Source organism: Pongo abelii, chromosome 4 (genome assembly GCF_028885655.2).
Source record: "Pongo abelii isolate AG06213 chromosome 4, NHGRI_mPonAbe1-v2.0_pri, whole genome shotgun sequence".
NCBI classification, from domain to species: Eukaryota; Metazoa; Chordata; class Mammalia; order Primates; family Hominidae; genus Pongo; species Pongo abelii.
Window position 1 is genome coordinate 177,467,056 of NC_071989.2, and position 18,935 is coordinate 177,485,990.

Consider the following 18,935-nt stretch of genomic DNA (forward strand, 5'->3'; position numbering starts at 1 on the left):
GTCAATTTTTAATTAACATTTAACTGGCAAAAATGACTAGCTAATATAAAATCAAGCTAGATTCTCTGTCCATTCTAGAGAAGTTGAGCCTTTGTGAGCAAGGCTGATCTCGCTCATGATACAGAAGTCTGTCTCTTTTACCTTGTTCACTTTTTGCCTGTTTACCTTCACACCCACTGATCCTCAAGGTTAGCAGATGAGTAAGTTTCCAATAGCAGCTGAACTGGAGTGATTTCTATCTGGAACCAAACAAATAGCTAGACTCTGGAATTTCTGCTTCCAGAGTTATCCAGCCACAGAGCCTGTTGCACAAGGCAAACTGGCACTTGCCTAGCATGCTTAATAGAATTCTTAGTACTCTTACCTAGAAGTCCTATTCATTATTTGAGGCCATGCCAGTCAACACCAGCTCAACCAATATCAATGACCAAGTAACAATGAAGACAGCTATTTGTTGAGCACTTACTATGTACCAGGCACTGAGCTAAGGGATTTACATGCATTTTCTGATTTTTTTTCCTTGTCACACAGAATGTTTTTATTCCTGCTAATAGATTCTTTATGATTTGAGATACATTTAGAATGTATATATTTTTATTATACTTTAAGTTCTAGGGTACATGTGCACAACGTGCAGGTTTATTACATATGTATACATGTGCCATGTTGGTGTGCTGCACCCATTAACACATCATTTACATTAGGTATATCTCCTAATGCTATCCCTCCCCCATCCCCCTACCCCACGACAGGCCCCCATGTGTGATGTTCCCCACCCTGTGTCCAAGTGTTCTCATTGTTCAGTTCCCACCTGTGAGTGAGAACATGCGGTGTTTGGTTTTCTGTCCTTGTGATAGTTTGCTCAGAATGATGGTTTCCAGCTTCATCCGTGTCCCTACAAAGGACATGAACTCATCCTTTTTAATGGCTGTATAGTATTCCATGGTTTATGTGTGCCACATTTTCTTAATCCAGTCTATCATTGATGGACATTTGGGTTGGTTCCAAGTCTTTGCTATCATGAATAGTGCTGCAATAAACATACGTGTGCATGTGTCTTTATAGCAGCATGATTTATAATCCTTTGGGTATATACCTAGTAATGGGATGGCTGGGTCAAATGGTATTTCTAGTTCTAGATCCTTGAGGAATCGCCACACTGTCTTCCATAATGGTTGAACTAGTTTACAGTCCCACCAACAGTGTAAAAGTGTTCCTATTTCTCCACATCCTCACCAGCACCTGTTGTTTCCTGACTTTTTAATGATCGCCATTCTAACTGCTGTGAGATGGTATCTTATTGTGGTTTTGATTTGCATTTCTCTGATGGCCAGTGATGATGAGCATTTTTTCATGTGTCTGTTGGCTGCATAAATGTCTTTTGAGAAGCATCTGTTTATATCCTTTTCCGACTTTTTGATGGGGTTGTTTGATTTTTTCTTGTAAATTTGTTTAAGTTCTTTGTAGATTCTGGATATCAGCCCTTTGTCAGAGGGGTAGATTGCAAGAATTTTCTCCCATTCTGTAGGTTGCCTGTTCACTCTGATGGTAGTTTCTTTTACTGTGCAGAAGCTCTTTAGTTTAATTAGATCCCATTTGTCTATTCTGGCTTTTGTTGCCATTGCTTTTGGTGTTTTAGTCATGAAGTCCTTGCCCATGCCTATGTCCTGAATGGTATTGCCTAGGTTTTCGTCTAGGGTGTTTATGGTTTTAGGTCTAATATTTAAGTCTTTAATCCATCTTGAATTAATTTTTGTATAAGGTGTAAGGAAGGGATCCAGTTTCAGCTTTCTACATATGGCTAGCCAGTTTTCCCAGCACCATTTATTAAATAGGGAATCCTTTCCCCATTTCTTGTTTTTGTCAGGTTTGTCAAAGATCAGATAGTTGTAGATGTGTGGTGTTACTTCTGAGGCCTCTGTTCTGTTCCATTGGTCTATATCTCTGTTTTGGTACCAGTACCATGCTGTTTTGGTTACTGTAGCCTTGTAGTACAGTTTGAGGTCAGGTAGTATGATGCCTCCAGCTTTGTTCTTTTGGCTTAGTATTATCTTGGCAATGCAGGCTCTTTTTTGGTTCCATGTGAACTTTAAAGTAGTTTTTTCCAATTTTGTGAAGAAAGTCATTGGTAGCTTGATGGGGATGGCACTGAATCTATAAATTACCTTGGGCAGTATGGCTATTTTCATGATATTGATTCTTCCTATCCATGAGCATGGAATGTTCTTCCATTTGTTTGTGTCCTCTTGTATTTTGTTGAGCAGTGGTTTGTAGTTCTCCTTGAAGAGGTCCTTCACATCCCTTGTAAGTTGGATTCCTAGGCATTTTATTCTCTTTGAAGCAATTGTGAATGGGAGTTCACTCATGATTTGGCTCTCTGGTTGCCTGTTATTGTTGTATAGGAATGCTTGTGATTTTTGCAGATTGATTTTGTATCCTGAGACTTTGCTGACGTTGCTTATCAGTTTAAGGAGATTTTGGGCTGAGACGATGGGGTTTTCTAAATATACAATCATGTTATCTGCAAACAGGGACAATTTGACTTCCTCTTTTCCTAATTGAATACCCTTTATTTCTTTCTCTTGCCTGATTGCCCTGGCCAGAACTTCCAACATTATGTTGAATAGGAGTGGTGAGAGAGGGCATCCCTGTCTTGTGCCAGTTTTCAAAGGGAATACTTCCAGTTTTTGTCCATTCAGTATGATATTGGCTGTGGGTTTGTCATAAATAGCTCTTATTATTTTGAGATACGTTCCATGAATACCTAGTTTATTGAAAGTTTTTAGCATGAAAGGCTGTTGAATTTTGTCGAAGGCCTTTTCTGCATCTATTGAGATAATCATGTGGTTTTTGTCTTTGGTTCTGTTTATGTGATGGATTATGTTTATTGATTTGTGTGTGTTGAACCAGCCTTGCATCCCAGGGATAAGGCTGACTTGATCGTGGTGGATAAGCTTTCTGATGCACTGCTGGATTCGGTTTGTCAGTATTTTATTGAGGATTTTCGCATCGATGTTCATCAGGGATATTGGCGTAAAATTCTTTTTTGTTGTTGTTGTTGTGTCTCTGCCAGGCTTTGGTATCAGGATGATGCTGGCCTCATAAAATGAGTTAGGGAGGATTCCCTCTTTTTCTGTTGATTGGAAGAGTTTCAGAAGGAATGGTACCAGCTCCTCTTTGTACCTCCGGTAGAATTCGGCTGTGAATCTGTCTGGTCCTGGACTTTTTTTGATTGGTAGGCTATTAATTATTGCCTCAATTTCAGAGCCTGTTATTGGTCTATTGAGAGATTCAACTTCTTCCTGGTTTAGTCTTGGGAGGGTGTATATGTCCAGGAATTTATCCATTTCTTCTAGATTTTCTAGTTTATTTGTGTAAAGGTGTTTATATTATTCTGTGATGGTAGTTTGTATTTCTGTGGGATCAGTGGTGATATCCCCTTTATCATTTTTTATTGCTTCTATTTGTTTCTTCTCTCTTTTCTTCTTTATTGGTCTTGCTAGTGGTCTATCAATTTTGTTGATCTTTTTAAAACAACCAGCTCCTGGATTCATTGATTTTTTGAAGGGTTTTTTATATCTCTATCTCCTTCAGTTCTGCTCTAATCTTAGTTATTTCTTGCCTTCTGCTAGCTTTTGAATTTATTTGCTCTTGCTTCTCTAGTTTTTTTAATTGTGACATTAGGGTGTCAATTTTAGATCTTTCCTGCTTTCTCTTGTGGGCACATAGTGATATAAATTTCCCTGTACATACTGCTTTAAATGTGTCCCAGAGATTCTGGTACGTTGTGTCTTTGTTCTCATTGGTTTCAAAGAACATCTTTATTTCTGCCTTCATTTCATTATTTACCCAGTAGTCATTCAGGAGCAGGTTGTTCAGTTTCCGTGTAGTTGTGTGGTTTTGAGTGAGTTTCTTAATCCTGAGTTCTAATTTGATTGTACTATGGTCTGAGAGACAGTTTGTTGTGATTTCTGTTCTTTTGCATTTGCTGAGGAGTGGTTTACTTCCAACTATGTGGTTAATTTTGGAATAAGTGTTATGTGGTGCTGAGAATAATGTATATTTTGTTGATTTGGGGTGGAGACTTCTGTAGATGTCTGTTAGGTCTGCTTGGTGCAGAGCTGAGTTCAAGTCCTGGATATCCTTGTTAACCTTCTGTCTTGTTGATCTGTCTAACATTGACAGTGGGGTGTTAAAGTCTTCCATTATTATTGTGTGGGAGTCTAAGTCTCTTTGTAGGTCTCTAAGGACTTGCTTTGTGAATCTGGGTGCTTCTGTATTGGATGCGTTTGTATTTAGGATAGTTAGCTCTTCTTGTTGAATTGATACCTTTGCCATTATGTAATGGCCTTCTTTGTCTCTTTTGATCTTTGTTGGTTTAAAGTCTGTTTTATCAGAGACTAGGATTGCAACCCCTGCTTTTTTTTGTTTTTCATTTGCTTGGTAGATCTTCCTCCATCCCTTTATTTTGAGCCTATGTGTGTCTCTGCGCATGAGATGGGTCTCCTGAATACAGCACACTGATGGGTCTCGACTCTATCCAATTTGCCAGTCTGTGTCTTTTAATTGGGGCATTTAGCCCATTTACATTTAAGGTTAATATTGTTATGTGTGAATTTGATCCTGTCATTATGATGTTAGCTGATTATTTTGCCCATTAGTTGATGCAGTTTCTTCCTAGCATCGATGGTCTTTACAGTTTGGCATGTTTTTGCAGTGGTTGGTACCAGTTCTTTTCCATGTTTAGTGCTTCCTTCAGGAGCTCTTGTAAGGCATGCCTGGTGGTGACAAAATCTCTCAGCATTTGCTTGTCTGTAAAGGATTTTATTTCTCCTTCACTTACGAAGCTTAGTTTGGCTGGATATGAAATTCTGGGTTGAAAATCCTTTTCTTTAAGAATGTTGAATATTGGCCTCCACTCTCTTCTGGCTTGTAGAGTTTCTCCCAAGAGATCTGCTGTTATTCTGATGGGCTTCCCTTTGTGGGTAACCAGACCTTTCTCTCTGGCTGCCCTTAACATTTTTTCCTTCATTTCAACTTTGGTTGAAACAAACAAACAAACAAACAAAACAACAACAAAAAAAAAAGAGAGAGAAAACAGGAGGTGCACAGCAGTTGCTGGTTTGTGGCAATTATGAAATCCAGTCAGGCACGTGTTGCTGGTTCCTTGATCACGGTCCAGTTCTACTCAATGATTCTCTAGGGCTCTGCCTTCTGGGCTCTTGGTTCCAATTTCTGAATTTAATCTTCCTTTTTCTAAAATGTAACCTATATTTCCCCCTGGGTGGTTTTCTCAGCCTCCTTTCTGCCCATAGAGGTTTTGAGATCCAAAGCTCCCTTTTCACCTTGTACTGTCTCCTTCCCTTTTAGTCCAAGCAGCTTCTAAAACACTGAGAATTTTCTATGATTCTTACTGGGGTTTCCTCCATTGGGAAAAAAGCTGTAAAGCTGTGACCTCACATCTTTTTGGCTCATATGAGTCCTTTCTGCCTTAGGTTCCTTTTGAGGCTGCTGTGGGACAATGCCCTTAATATTCTTAGAAATCCAATTGTTTAATAAAGAGAAACAGTAAGCACCCCTTAAGCTTCTTAGAAGGATTTTGTCTGTTTGAAAGGGTTATTGAGTTAAACCTTTCTGTGCTCTTAACAAGAGATGCTGTGCCCAACCTTTGCTGGGAAGCTATTTCTTAATTTGAGAATAGTTTGCCCTCTGGAGAGGCTGGGAGTAAGAAGCAATTTCATTTTCAAACCCCAAAAATCTGGGCTTTTTTTTTTTTTTTGAGACAGGGTCTCATTCTGTCACCCAGGCTGGAGTGTAGTGGTACAATCCTGAGTCACCGTGACCTCCACCTTCTGGGCTCAAACAGCCGTGCCACCTCAGCCTCCCAAGTAGCTGGAACCATAGACACATGCTGCCTCGCCTGGCTAATTTTTTTGTATTTTTTGTGGAGACCAGATATAGCCACGTGGCCCAGGCTGGTCTGGTCTTGAACTCCTGGGCTCAAGAGATCTGTCCACCTTAACCTCCCAAAGTGCTGGAATTATAGGCTTGAGCCACCTTGCCCAAGCTCTTTTTTATACCCTCTAAAATTTGCTTGAAATCCAAACAGTTTCATTTTTTAAGCTGCTTTTTTTTTTCTTTCTTTCTCATCCTCCGACTCTCGTAAGCTGCTTTTTCTCATTTGCCTGGTACTATATGCAGCTTGGCTGGATCATCATATTCATTACATACATTTCCTGCTTTCCCACATCACAACTGACAACAATGCCTCTACCTTCCACCACCTCTGAGGGTCTCCTTTCCCTTCTTTCCAGTAGCATTTCCCTCACTTCCCTGTAAGGTGTCCACAAGACTCATTAGGCTTCACTAACATTCATCAAGGCCCCTCAGCTTCTACCTGCTGGTAAAGCACAAGGATGATGCTACATGTTTAGGTGTCTGTTATAGTAGCAACTCACTTCTAATATCAATTAATATCGGGTTCCAGTTATCTGTTGCCATGTAACAAATCACCCCAACCTTAGCTCCTTAAAATAACAACAGTAATTTGATTTTTATTGCTTCTGGTCCTCAGGCTTGGCAAGGTTCATTTAACCGGTTCTCACTCAGGGTCTCCTGTGAAGTTGCAGTTGTCTGGCTGGGGCCAGTGTCATCTTGAAGGTTAGCCCATGCTAACTAGTTGAATTTTTCCTTTGGGAATTTGTAACTGAGATATTGACAGACTAACCTGATTAATAAGGGGAGCTATGCTGAGAGGCCATGTGGACTTTTAGAGTTAAAATAGGGCTGCATTTGTTATACTGAGCCATGGGTAAGATGGCTACCCACAGGAAGTCATCTGTTAGGAGAGAAAACTGAGATGCAGCGATGACAGAGACCACAGGGCACTCTGATTCCTGGTGACTTTGTAACCCAATAAGTCCTGGCTGTGTTTGGTTTCTATCATACCTCTGCATTCCTACCATAAACTCCCATTTTGACCTGAGTTAGCCTGAGGAGGTTTCTGTTCCTGGCATGCAACATACTGCCTTCCGTGGAGCCCTAGAAGGACATTTTGAGGATCTTCGTTATTCTCAAGGAGTGGTGGGGAGGAACAAGCATGGACTTCAGGGCCATTAAGTCATACATTGATTTATTAATCCATTAATTCAAGAAAGTCTTTATTGAACTTCAGTTAAGTAATAACTTCTGCTAGGCACTGGACACATAGAGGTGAACAAAATGGACAAGGTCCCTGTCCTCATGGAGCTTACAGTCTAATGACAATCACCCAAAGCCAAATTCAATTGCCTCCTCTGCCAGTTACTAGCTGGATGAAATTCCCACTGAATTAAGGATTTCATTTTGCCATCTGGGAAATGGGCATCACTTTGTGGAGTTGGGATGAAAATTAAATTATGCATATGTATGCATGTGTGCGTGTGTGTGTGTGTGTGTGTGTGTGTGTGTGTGTATCATGTGGCACATGGAAAGCCCTTACATATTTGAGTTTTATTTCCTGTTCCTGTTCTCTTAAATCAGGGATGGCATCTTGGGTAGGGTAATTCTTTGTTTTAGGGCCTATCCTGTGCATTGTAGGACATTTAGCGGCATCCTTGGCTTCTACCCACCAGGTGCTAGTAGTTCTACCCCCCAGCACAAGTTATGATAAGCAAAAATGTCTCCACATATTGCTGGGGTGGAAGGCAAAATTGCTCCCAGTTGCAAACCACTGCTTTAGATAAAATGCCAGACCTTTATGCCTAAAGCTGCAGACCCCAACATACACCTTTGCACTTCACTTCCCAATTCGTATTACAGGGTGAGGTGTCAGAGCCCCAGCATTGAGAAGTAGTCAACTCGCGGGTTGGTAAAAAGAATTTACCAACCACAGTATACATTTGAAAAAGGAAGGTTTATTAGAAAGAAAGAATGCTGCAGAAGGGTGCAGCAAGGCGCCTCAGTGATTTTTCCTTAGGGATATTTATGGACCTTAAAGTGGGAGCTTAAGGGTAATTTGGACCATATTAGCTACATAGGTCATGATGAAAGATTACATTTGTAGACATTTTGGTGCCTTAATGTCAGCAAGGGTTGCAAAGTGAGTTTCGGCATGGCATTCCAGAGACGCATAGAAATTCTAGTTTTACTTATAAGTTTTTTTGACGGGGAAAGAAATCTGCAACCGATGCCTGCTTTAGATACTAGGGAAGTCTAATCACTTCTAATTTTCCCCAGGTAAGGAATTTTGCCTTCGGATGGCCTGTTTGATAGTCACCAGGTGGTCTTTGCTCCCTTTTAAATTCCTCAGGTTAGGAGTTTTTGTCTTGGCGCCTGTTCAGTGGTCACCAGGTGATTTTATTCTCCTCACATATGATTCCTTTTCCCTAGGTTTTTGCCTCCTAAACAAGCTGACATGAGGAGGAAACTAGACACCAATGCCAATTTTGTAGTGCTAGCATTGCAGAAAGGAAAATCTGTATAGCCTCCTCCCTCCTTCCATCTCTGAGGCCAAGCCCAGTCCTGCCCTCTTAATTACCTCCAGTGATTTCAGCAGACTGGGACTGTTGATCCACCCTGGCATAAAAAAACAACAGGCTTGGCCAGATCCGATAGGGCAGAGAAACCCGAGCCTTTCCCCTGTGCCTTTCACATGGGCCCCAGCTGGGAGTTGAGGGTCATGGCTTTGGTGGCTCTTAGTTGCAACACACTAGTTACTGCCTGAGGGAGAGGGGGAAGGGGTTCTGCTTCCAGAGGCTGCTCCAGAATTTCACAATAGGGGGGCCATGGGCATAGCAATCTGATTTTGGTAGAAACTGAGTTGGCTTGGTAAGCACATAATTGACCCATAGATTGTGTTATATGACTATAAAAATATCTTAGTTTTCTTTAAAAAAAGGCCTTTGTTTACACTTTATATAAAATTGAGAAAAAAATGTTTGTGTTAAAGATTATGGCCGGGCGCGGTGGCTCACACCTGTAATCCCAACACTTTGGGAGGCTGAGGCAGGTGGATCACCTGAGGTCAGGAGTTCAAGACCAGCCTGGCCAACGTGGGGAAACCCCATCTCTTCTGAAAATATAAAAGTGAGCCAGGGGTGGTGGTGCATGCCTGTAATCCCAGATACTCGGGAGGCTTAGGCAGGAGAATCATTTGAACCTGGGAGGGAGAGGTTGCAGTGAGCTGAGATCATGCCACTGCACTCCAGCCTGGGTGACAGAGCGAGACTCTGTCTCAAAAAAAAAAATAAAATAAAGATTATTGTGGTGGTAATAATGATTTCATCTGAGGTTGGGACTTTTTTTCTGCATTATTCTACAATCAGACCCTGTAGGGTAGGACTGGCATAGTTCTGTGACACTCTATTTTGCCACTTTCTCCTTTGTTCATTTATTGACCATCTTGCTATTTCTTGAACACCAAGCTCCTTCAGGACCTTTGCACTTGATGTTCCCTTTTCCTAGAATATACCCTGTCTTAGTCTGGTCAGGTTGCCATAACAAAATACCACAGACTGGGTGGCTTAAATGGCCAAACTTATATCTCAGTTTCTGGAGGCTGGAGGCCCAAGATCAAGGTGCTGACAGAGTAGGATTCACTCTGAGGCCTCTTCTCTTGGCTTGTGGTGGGAGGAAGGTGAAGTGATGGGCCACTCTAGTGTTTTTGCTTATGTAGACACTGGTCCTATTGAATCAAGGACCCACCTTTGTGACCTCATTTAACCTTAATTACTTTTTTTAGAGGCTGCATCTCCAAATACAGCCACCCTGGGGGTTAGGGCTTCAGCACTTGAAGTTTGGGGGGACACAAACATTCCTTTCAAAGCACTCCATGTTAGACCTTCACCTATCTTTGTTCCTACCTTGATTTAGCTCTTCGCCATCTACAGTACATCTTCTCCTGTTTTCCTGTCATTCTCTTTCTTCTCTGCTTTTACTGCCTAGTGCTACCTATAATATCCCTACCTCCTAGGTTCGTGTTAAGGATTATACAAGCTAGCCTAAATAAACTATTGATTTAACAGATGTCCATTAAGTGCCTTCAATGTGTAAGGCACTACTGTAGGTTCTAGAGTTACAGTGGTGAAAAAAAGGGAGACATCCTCTCTGCCTTCACATAGGTTATAATATTATGGGAGCATTCATTGAACCCTTACCGAATGCCAGGTTTGGTACTGAGAGTTCACTTAGATTATTTTGTTTGGTCATAAAAAAAAAAAATCCTATGAGGGAGGTCCTATTGTACTAAATTTATAGAAGGGATGATTAAGGGCCTGAATTGATGAGCCACTTTTTCAAGTTCATCACTAGTTCAAGGTCTAACTAGAGCTGGATCTTGCAGTCTGACTTCAGAGCTGATACTCTTGACCAGCACGCTAAACTGCAAGTAGAAGTAGGGCACAGAGCACATTTGAGAGGATGAAACAAAGTCATATATAGCTGTAACCTCAACATTGGAAAACATTTGGCACTGATTATTCTCATTCACCATCAGTATTCTGCATCCACAGATGCACTTCACTATAACAAAATTTGCGTATAAAACTTGCATGTACAAGATAGATATTTTGAGGGATTATTAAGAATGTTATTAAAAATCATTGCTGTGGGATTCCTTTACTTTAGAGTGTGCAATAAAAAAGCACAATGGGAGCTTCAGAGGTGGACAGACCTGGTTTCAAATCCTTACTGTACCACTTAATGTCTTTGGAATCTTGGGCAGCTTCTGAGACTCAGTGTTCTTATCTGTGAAATGGGGATAATAATACCTAGTTCACAGAGTTCTAAAATATCCCTGCAAATAGAGGATGCTTAATAAAAACTAGCTACCATTTATTATGCTATCATTTTCACAGTGCATTCAAACTATTATTTGAGTTTTAAAAATACTGACTTTACAGAAACATCTGTATTACATAAAGTGAGGCCAATCTGGAAGAGTGAGTTGCATAAATTGATCACTTGGAAGCATCTTTTCCATCAGTTCCCCTGAGCACCTCTAGGTAATCCCATCAGTCCCCAATTCCCTTTCCCCTGAAAGTGTCTTTGGGACTGGTGCCCTACCAAGGTTCTGGGGGGGTGGAGGAATCCAGGTCCCTTGGCATACTGTGTGACTCTTTTCTTTTTGCTTTCTGTTTCAACAGGAGGGAGTCTGCACCAGTGTTAGTAGGTTGGGTAAGAAAGTAGTGAGAAGAGGGAAAAAAGAAAGATGTGAACTCATATCCAAGTCATACCCAGTTCTCATTGGAGCTGCAGAAACTAACTCCTTTTGGTCAGGACCAAAAAATAAAAAAATAAAAAAAAATTAGAATCTCACCATCTTTGGGCTTGTCAGACTGCATTGTACCCTGCCTTTTTTTCTTTCTTTTCTTTAATTTTAAGCTCAGGGGTACATGTGTAGGTTTGTTACATATGTGTCATGAGTGCCCTAGTTTTGTCTGTGGGTATATAGAAGGCAACTGTGGGTTTCATCTATCCAATATCCATTCTTACTTCCTGGAATAGTAACTTGATTTTTTTTTGGGTTGCGGGGGTGGTGGGGAACCAACCCTCTCCTCTCAGGCAGATAAGTGTGTGACCAGGCCTGGCAATCAGCATGTCCTGTTTCTCTGGCCACAATGATTCAAAGATGGCAATGTGAGCCAAAGCTGGGCCAACAAGGCTCAATTTTGATGCTTTTACTAGTCTTTCTTTTCCCCAGGGATGCTAAACCATGGGGATGAAAGCTGCTTCTCCTGCTTTAATCCTCTGGAGAGAGCTTATCTTGGAGTGGAGCCAATGAGACAACAGTAGGACCAACCAGATGAGAGACCCATGCTCATAATACCATTTGAATTCTTCCATCTTGTTTTCAGTTACTTGAGCCAGTAAACCCAGTTCCTCTGGGTTTTGTTGGTGGTATTCTTTTGTGTTTGTTAAGTCAGTTTGATTTTGGTTTATGACACTTGGAATCAAAAGAGTTCTGAGTCATAGATCTGACTTTCTGAAAGTGGAGTGTGTGGAGGAGGCAGCCAGGATGGGAGGAGGTCTGAAAGCCATGCCATAGCAGGAACTCTTAGGGTGCCTAGCAGTGTTAGGCCTGAGGAAGAGGAGATTTCCTGTCTAGAGGGGCTGTCACTGGGCAGCCTGTCTAGTCTGGGTAGGTGTGCTCCTAGGGAGGCAGAAGTAGACCAAGGAGCCAGGCGCGGTGGCTCACGCCTGTAATTCCAGCACTTTGGGGGGCCAAGGCGAGTGGATCACTTGAGGTTAGGAGTTCAAGACAGGCCTGGCCAACATGGTAAAACCCTGTCTCTACTAAAAATACAAAAACTAGCTGAGTGTGGTGGCGGGTGCCTGTAGTCCCAGCTACTCAGGAGGCTGAGGCAAGGGAATCACTTGAATCCTGGAGGCAGAGGTTGCAGTGAGCTGAGATCGCACCACTGCATTCCAGCCTGGGTGACAGAGCAAGACTCCATCTCAAACAAAAAAAACAAAACAAAACAAAACAAAACAAACAAAAAGAGACCAAGGAGAGGAGGTTAAAGAGGAGCAGATTCTAAGGATGTTACTTCCAATAGTAGTTGCTGGAATAAAGATGGGATTTCCAAGTCTGGGAGGTTACTAGAGCTGTGTGATAGGAGCTGGACTGATCTAGCCAGAAATGTGACAACGCTGGGAGGGGCACATTTGGACTGACTTTGAGCTCCCTTTCTATTTGGGAGTTTCTGGTGGAATGCAAAAATGTTTGACAATATCATTAAGCCTGGAATATGTGTAAATAAGCCAGTATTTCACTAATACAAGGTCCCTTTGTAAGGACCGTGTCTTGTTCTCTCCTCCAGCTTCAGTGGTAGCATAGGGCAGAAAGAAGCCGGGTAGTATGGTAAAGGCCCGTGAGTCTAATCTTGAGTTGTCATTTGCTAGATGAGGCCCCTGGGCAAGGAACTTCCCCTCAGTGAGGTTGAGTGTCCTCTCTGTAACATGGAGCCCCTGTTACCCACGTTTAGGGTGGACCCGGGCACTGGCCGTAAGGTATGGGAAGCACTTGCCAGATGTGTGGGCCCTACTCTGTAAATGACAGCTGTTATTATAGGTGTTTCACACCTGTTTATGCAGTGGATGGGCAGAGGTGTCAGGGAAGCACCGAGGAGACAACTCCTGACAACTGACAACTAGTTTCAGAGAGGAGCTGGGGTGAGGGCAGCTGGGTACTGCTCTTGCTGCAGGACCCAGTGTCCTGGTTCTTGCTGCTTTTGTGATTTTTGTCCTTGGGAATTCTAGTTTTTCTTTCCTGATTAAGTTGGACCCAGTTAAGCTTCCCTAAGAAGCAGAGTCTGACGCAGGGACTTATGTTCCAGTGATGCACTGTGTCGGTGCTTTCAGGGGGTGGGGAGGGAGCAGGACCAACTACCTAATTTGTGAGGTCTAGAGCAAAATGAAAATGAGGGACCCCTTCAAGAAAAAAAAAAAGAGGGAAAAAGAGTGTCTTTTTTCTTCTTCTTCTCAGAAGCACGGGGCCCTTCTGAACAGCTGGCCCTATGTGACTGCATGGGTCTGATGCTTGTGAATCAGAGAGAAGGGGTGAGAGAAGGGGTGAGAGAAGGGGATAGGGCAGAGAGAAAAAGCTAAGCAAGAATGCTGTCTTACCCAAAGACTAGCTTCAGTCTGATCCCATGGGGAAACTGAGTGCAACATACACCACAGTGTTAGTCCCTACTCCAGGCAAGGGGCTGGCCTCCGGTACTTCCGGACCCTGCAGTCATTGACCATGGTCTCATAGGCTGTGTGGGGTACAGCTTCCCTAGAGAGATGGCTCCTACTTGGCTGAGGGCAATTCTCCAGTGAAGGGAGCAGTTATCAGGTGTTATCAGCTAACACAGAAGCTGGGAGTAAGTACCCAGGTCCAGGAAAGGGCATCTGGATTGGGCACCAAAAGCAACCACTATAATCCACTTCTTGTGTCAATTCAAATCTACTTGCTTCTCACGTGAATTTTCCCCATGCCTTCACAGGATCCCTGGTTGGTCACAATTCTGGAAAACACAGGGGAGGCTGAGTGGGAGAAATCACAGCACTCATTTCTGTAGTTGTTTCCCCGGGCATCACAGATACTCATCATCTTTTTCCTCCACCACTATATTAGGTTTCCCACCCCTCTGACTGGCACATCTGCTGGTCTGAGTGTCTCTCCTGGTGGGTGTGAGTTCCTGGTTACCATGCCATTGTCAGGCCATGGTTGCTGTTTCTATTCGCAGCTATACCAGGACATGGGCACACACAAGATGCCGTGGAGCACCTGAGTGCCAGGCATGTTTCTTCCTGCTCCTGTGATGTAGCAGCAGTCCTACCTCTTCCTTCTCATCAGGGACATTTACCTCTGCCAATGTGGCAATTCCTTTCTGTGTCTGCTGGTCTCTGGCCCAAGGAACCCAAAGTGACCAGGCAGCTGTAACTTGAAGTTTAGTGGGACTTTTACTGTGCTCCTTGGTGGAAACATTTCCCCACTTTGTAAACAGGACTTGTAGACCTACAGAGAGTAAAATTTCAAAAACAGAAAGCATAAATTCCCCAAGTGAATCCCTGAGAGTGGTGTCATTCTTTGTCTGAAGACCCATATTTCCTACTTGTGGGGGACATGATACCATATAATAGCCACTGTTTTAAGGTATATGCCATGCCCCATACACACAGGATTTAAATCTCTAAGCTGGTGTTTCAGTTGCATCTTCAAGTGGCCATGCCATTACTCCATCAGGCTGGCAGCTTCTGGATGGTGTGGCACATAGTAGGACCTCATGGGCCCACCATAGCACCTGCTTTGCTTTAAGTCTGCTTGTTAAGCAATATTATTTGGGACTCCATGTGGGTAGATCAGACAGCCTATAAGCCCCTAGATGGTTGTACTGGCTAAGACAGTGCGGGAAGGAAAGGCAAACCCATTCTTGGAGTTCTGTAACAGCATCTCCTGCAGAAAACAACCACTGTTGAGCTTCTCATGACACTGTTGGCTCCTTGCCCACACATTTCCTATCTCCTTGGTCAATGGAGAGCCCTCCTGGCCTTCCCAGGGACATGGTCAGCTGGTGGGTTTTTCTGTCTCATCCAGGAGGCCCATTCTAGCATGCCCATTTCTCTGAGCCTTTTCATCCTTCCCTCCACTTTGCAGTGGTAGTTCTGGCATCTCTACATTGTTCAGTGTGGGTCATTACTTTTTCCATCTTTTAAGAGCCATCTGGGCAGCACATCTGAACCATCCCCTTGGGCCCTTGCCAGGGTGTTAGGATCCTGTGACACTGGAGAGAGCCCCTGCACATCCACAAACTCTACCTTACCCAGTTAATACTTCACCCCCCTTGAGGCATCCCCCAGAATCCTCCACAGTCACTCCCATCCCACCCCGCCATTGCAAGTTTGGGCTTGTACATGTTGGTCAGGTCTGATATACAATCCCTTTCTTTCCATAGCAGGCCCAGTATTTCCTGAGTTGATCCAGGCAGACACTTTTCGCCTGGGTTATCAGTTTGGTGGCTAGGAGAAAAGGTGGGGCCAATCCCGAGGGAGGTCAGCATTGTTTTATAAGGCACCTGCCCTATTTAAGGCCTCTGCATGGTATTCCAGTAAGACGCATGGAGGTGGGGGCTCTATCATCCAGCAGGGGTTACAAGGACACTTCTGCAGTTTCAAAGGGTTCAGGAGTACCTGGAGATTCAAAGTTCTTAAGTTTATACCTTTAAATAGCCACTCCTTAGGCTCAGGGCCTCCTCTCTCGATATTAGAGCCTTGTGTTTGGTATAAAGACACATGCTTTGCTGGTAATTGGCATTTGTTGAAGTCCTGCCACTCTTATAATGCAGTCCTGTGCTTGTTCTTCAACTGTGCCCACCTTCCAGCTGCAGGGGATGAGGGTCTCCTTAAATGCTGCCAAGTGGGCCTCTGACTCTTAGACTTTGCTTTAAGTTGTTGTCCAACGTGTCTATCATTTTTTCTCTTCAACAAATCAGCAGTGCTTAGCAAGCCATTGAGTTCCACACTCTTTGTTCACAGTACCCCGCCCCTGACCTCTCAAATGCAAGAGAGGCTGTATCAGCTCTTGCACCCCTTCCAATGTTACCTGACCCTGTTCACCAGGAGTGAAAGTCTTAGCCCCCTGCGCACTGTGGCACACCAGGGACTCTCAACAGTGCCACCAATGATGGGTGCTTACTGCCATCTTGTCAGAGAAGGACCTAACCACAGAGTTTGCTTCTCAGTCACTCCTGGTACTGATTCGTCTTGGGTTGGTTTTCCTGAAAGCAGAGCCTAAGATGGGGATTTTTCTTAAAGTGGGTTTTTGTTTTTGTTTTCAAAAAACAAGGGGAATGAAGGAAACAAGATTAAGCTGGTGAAAAGCTAAGCTTTTCAGAATGTGGCCTCAGTGGGAATCTGGTTTTAGCCTGGTTTCCCTGTGACTCTCTGGAGCACAAATGGTGCCACAGAGATGGCCCCAACTTGAGGTAAGGGAGCCTGCCTTTTCTATCTCCCAATGCCAAGCAGTCATTGGCCCCCTCTCCTGCCAAGGAGCACAGATTGTATTGTTCCTTTCTTCTTCAAATCTGTCATAGGAGAAATGAGATCCTCAGCCTCAGGGTACAGAAGCTCCAAGAAGAGGGTTGGCCTTTGGCCCAATTTCTCTGGAAAACGCTTTCAGGTTTGAAGACATTTTAATTCATTGTGACGCCACGTCACTGATATGCTAGGACGGTCGTTGGCATGAGGACGATGTGGAGGCCTGGCAAATGTGGTTGTGGAGCCAGGTTTGCCCTGTGGGATCAATCCTATAGTTAGATAATCACGGACACCACAGGGATTGTGTTCTTTTTTGTCCCTCTCGATTCCTGGGATGTTCACTACATGTTCAGTAATTATTGACTGAGTTAGAGAATCAACATGAAACCTGAAGAACTTGCGGTATAAGCACCAATTTTATGCTTTTCAACCAGATGTTCTGGGTAGGCAGGAGAGGCAGGGATGGCAGGGAAGGAAGATTGTATAGTGTTCAGAGCCTGCTCCTGCAGGCCTGGGTTGAAATCGCAGTGATGACTCTTAGCAGCAGCATGACCCTGGGCAAGTGACAACTTCTCTGAGCCTTGGTTTCCTCTTCTGTTAAATGGGGATGAGAGCTACATCTACTTCATAGAATTGAAATGAGAATGAAATGAGATAATACATGAAATATACTTAGGGATCATGCTAGGCATCTAGTGACTGCTCAGTAAACACTATATGATTATTGTTATTATTATCGAGACAGAGTTCATTCTTGTTGCCCAGGCTGGAGTGCAATGGTGCCATCTCGGCTCACTGCAACCTCTATCTCCTGGGTTCAAGCTAGTCTTCTGCCTCAGCCTCCTGAGTAGCTGGGACTACAGGCACTCACCACCAAGCCTGGCTAATTTTTGTATTTTTAGTAGAGGTGAGGTTTCACCATGTTGGCCAGGCTGGTCTCAAACTCCCGACCTCAGGTGATCCACATGCCTCAGCCTCCCAAAGTGCTGGGACTGCAGGCCTGAGCCACTACACCCGGCCATATTTTTTATGAGACAGGGTCTTGCTATGTGGCCTAGGCTAGTCTCAAACTCCTGGCTCAAGCAATACTGCCTCTACCTCCTGATAATTCTGTTATTGATAGTGAAGAGTTATCTGAATTTCTGGGGGCAGTGGGGATTCTGGAGGCAGCATGATAGAGTGGAAGAAGCCAGTACCTTGAAGTTGGAGAGAACTGGCTTATATTTCTGACTCTACTACTTTCTGGCTGTGTGACTATGGGCAACTTACTTCCCTTCTCTGATCCAAGGTGTTCTCATCTACCAAGAAAGAGTCTTACAACTGTATTGCAGAATTTTGGTGAGTAAAACATCTAGCCCAGGTTATAGCTCACAGTTGGCACTCAATTAATGCCAATTATCTTTCTTCTTCTCATTTTACAACTACATATTTAGCCCACGCCTCTATTTACTGACATGTGGCTTGAGGCCAAAGCTGGCAATTAGCCTTTTAAGTTTCTCAAGGATAGGAAGGTAGGGCACAGAATGAATGAGAGCATTCATTAAATGCTCACTTTAGAAGGCACAGTCCTCCTGCATTCCAAGAAGCTATGTATTAATTGGAACAGAAATATGCAGGATGAAATAAACAAAGACAAGAGGCTTGGAGCTGCCATCTTAACAGCAGGAGATGTAACCAATCCTTAGGAATGTCTGCTTCTCCTAATCCTTAATTTTGACGATGATGAAAGGAGGGAAGATGACAGCAGCTAGTACTCATTGAGCACTTATTCTTTTCTAGGCAAGGGGCTACCACTTGACATGCCATATTTCTTTTAATCTTCTTAATAACCCAATGAGGGAGATATAATCATCCCTATTTTACAGATAAGGAAAGTGAGTCACAGAGAAGGAAACTTCTGAAGTCACTAGCTAGTAAGAGGCATGCTGGGATTAGGATGGAAGTTGGCCTGAGTACAGAGCCCCGGATCATAAGCAGCACCCCACTATGTCACATGCATTTTCCTAGAGTCAAAAAGCCAAGGAAATGCCCTGTGAGAGGGCTTCTTAGAGAAATATGGAATCTGTTACCACTTTTATAAAAAGGTGTTTACCTATCAGCTATAAATCTCCCCTAAAGGGAATAATTTTTGAAAATCTTTCATACTGTTCCTGAGAGGTTTTGTTTTTTTTTTTTTTTTTCTTTGACAAAGTCTTGCTCTATTGCCCAGCAATTCTCCTGCCTCAGCCTCCCGAGTAGCTGGGATTACAGGCGCCCACCACCATGCCTGGCTAATTTTTGTATTTTTAGTAGAGGTGGGGTTTCACCATGTTGGCCAGGCTGGTCTTGAATTCCTGACCTCAAGTGATCCGCCTGCCTCAGCTTCCCAAAGTGCTGGGATTACAGGTCCTAAGAGTTTTTTTTAATGAGTGAGAAAATATTTATTTTGTATG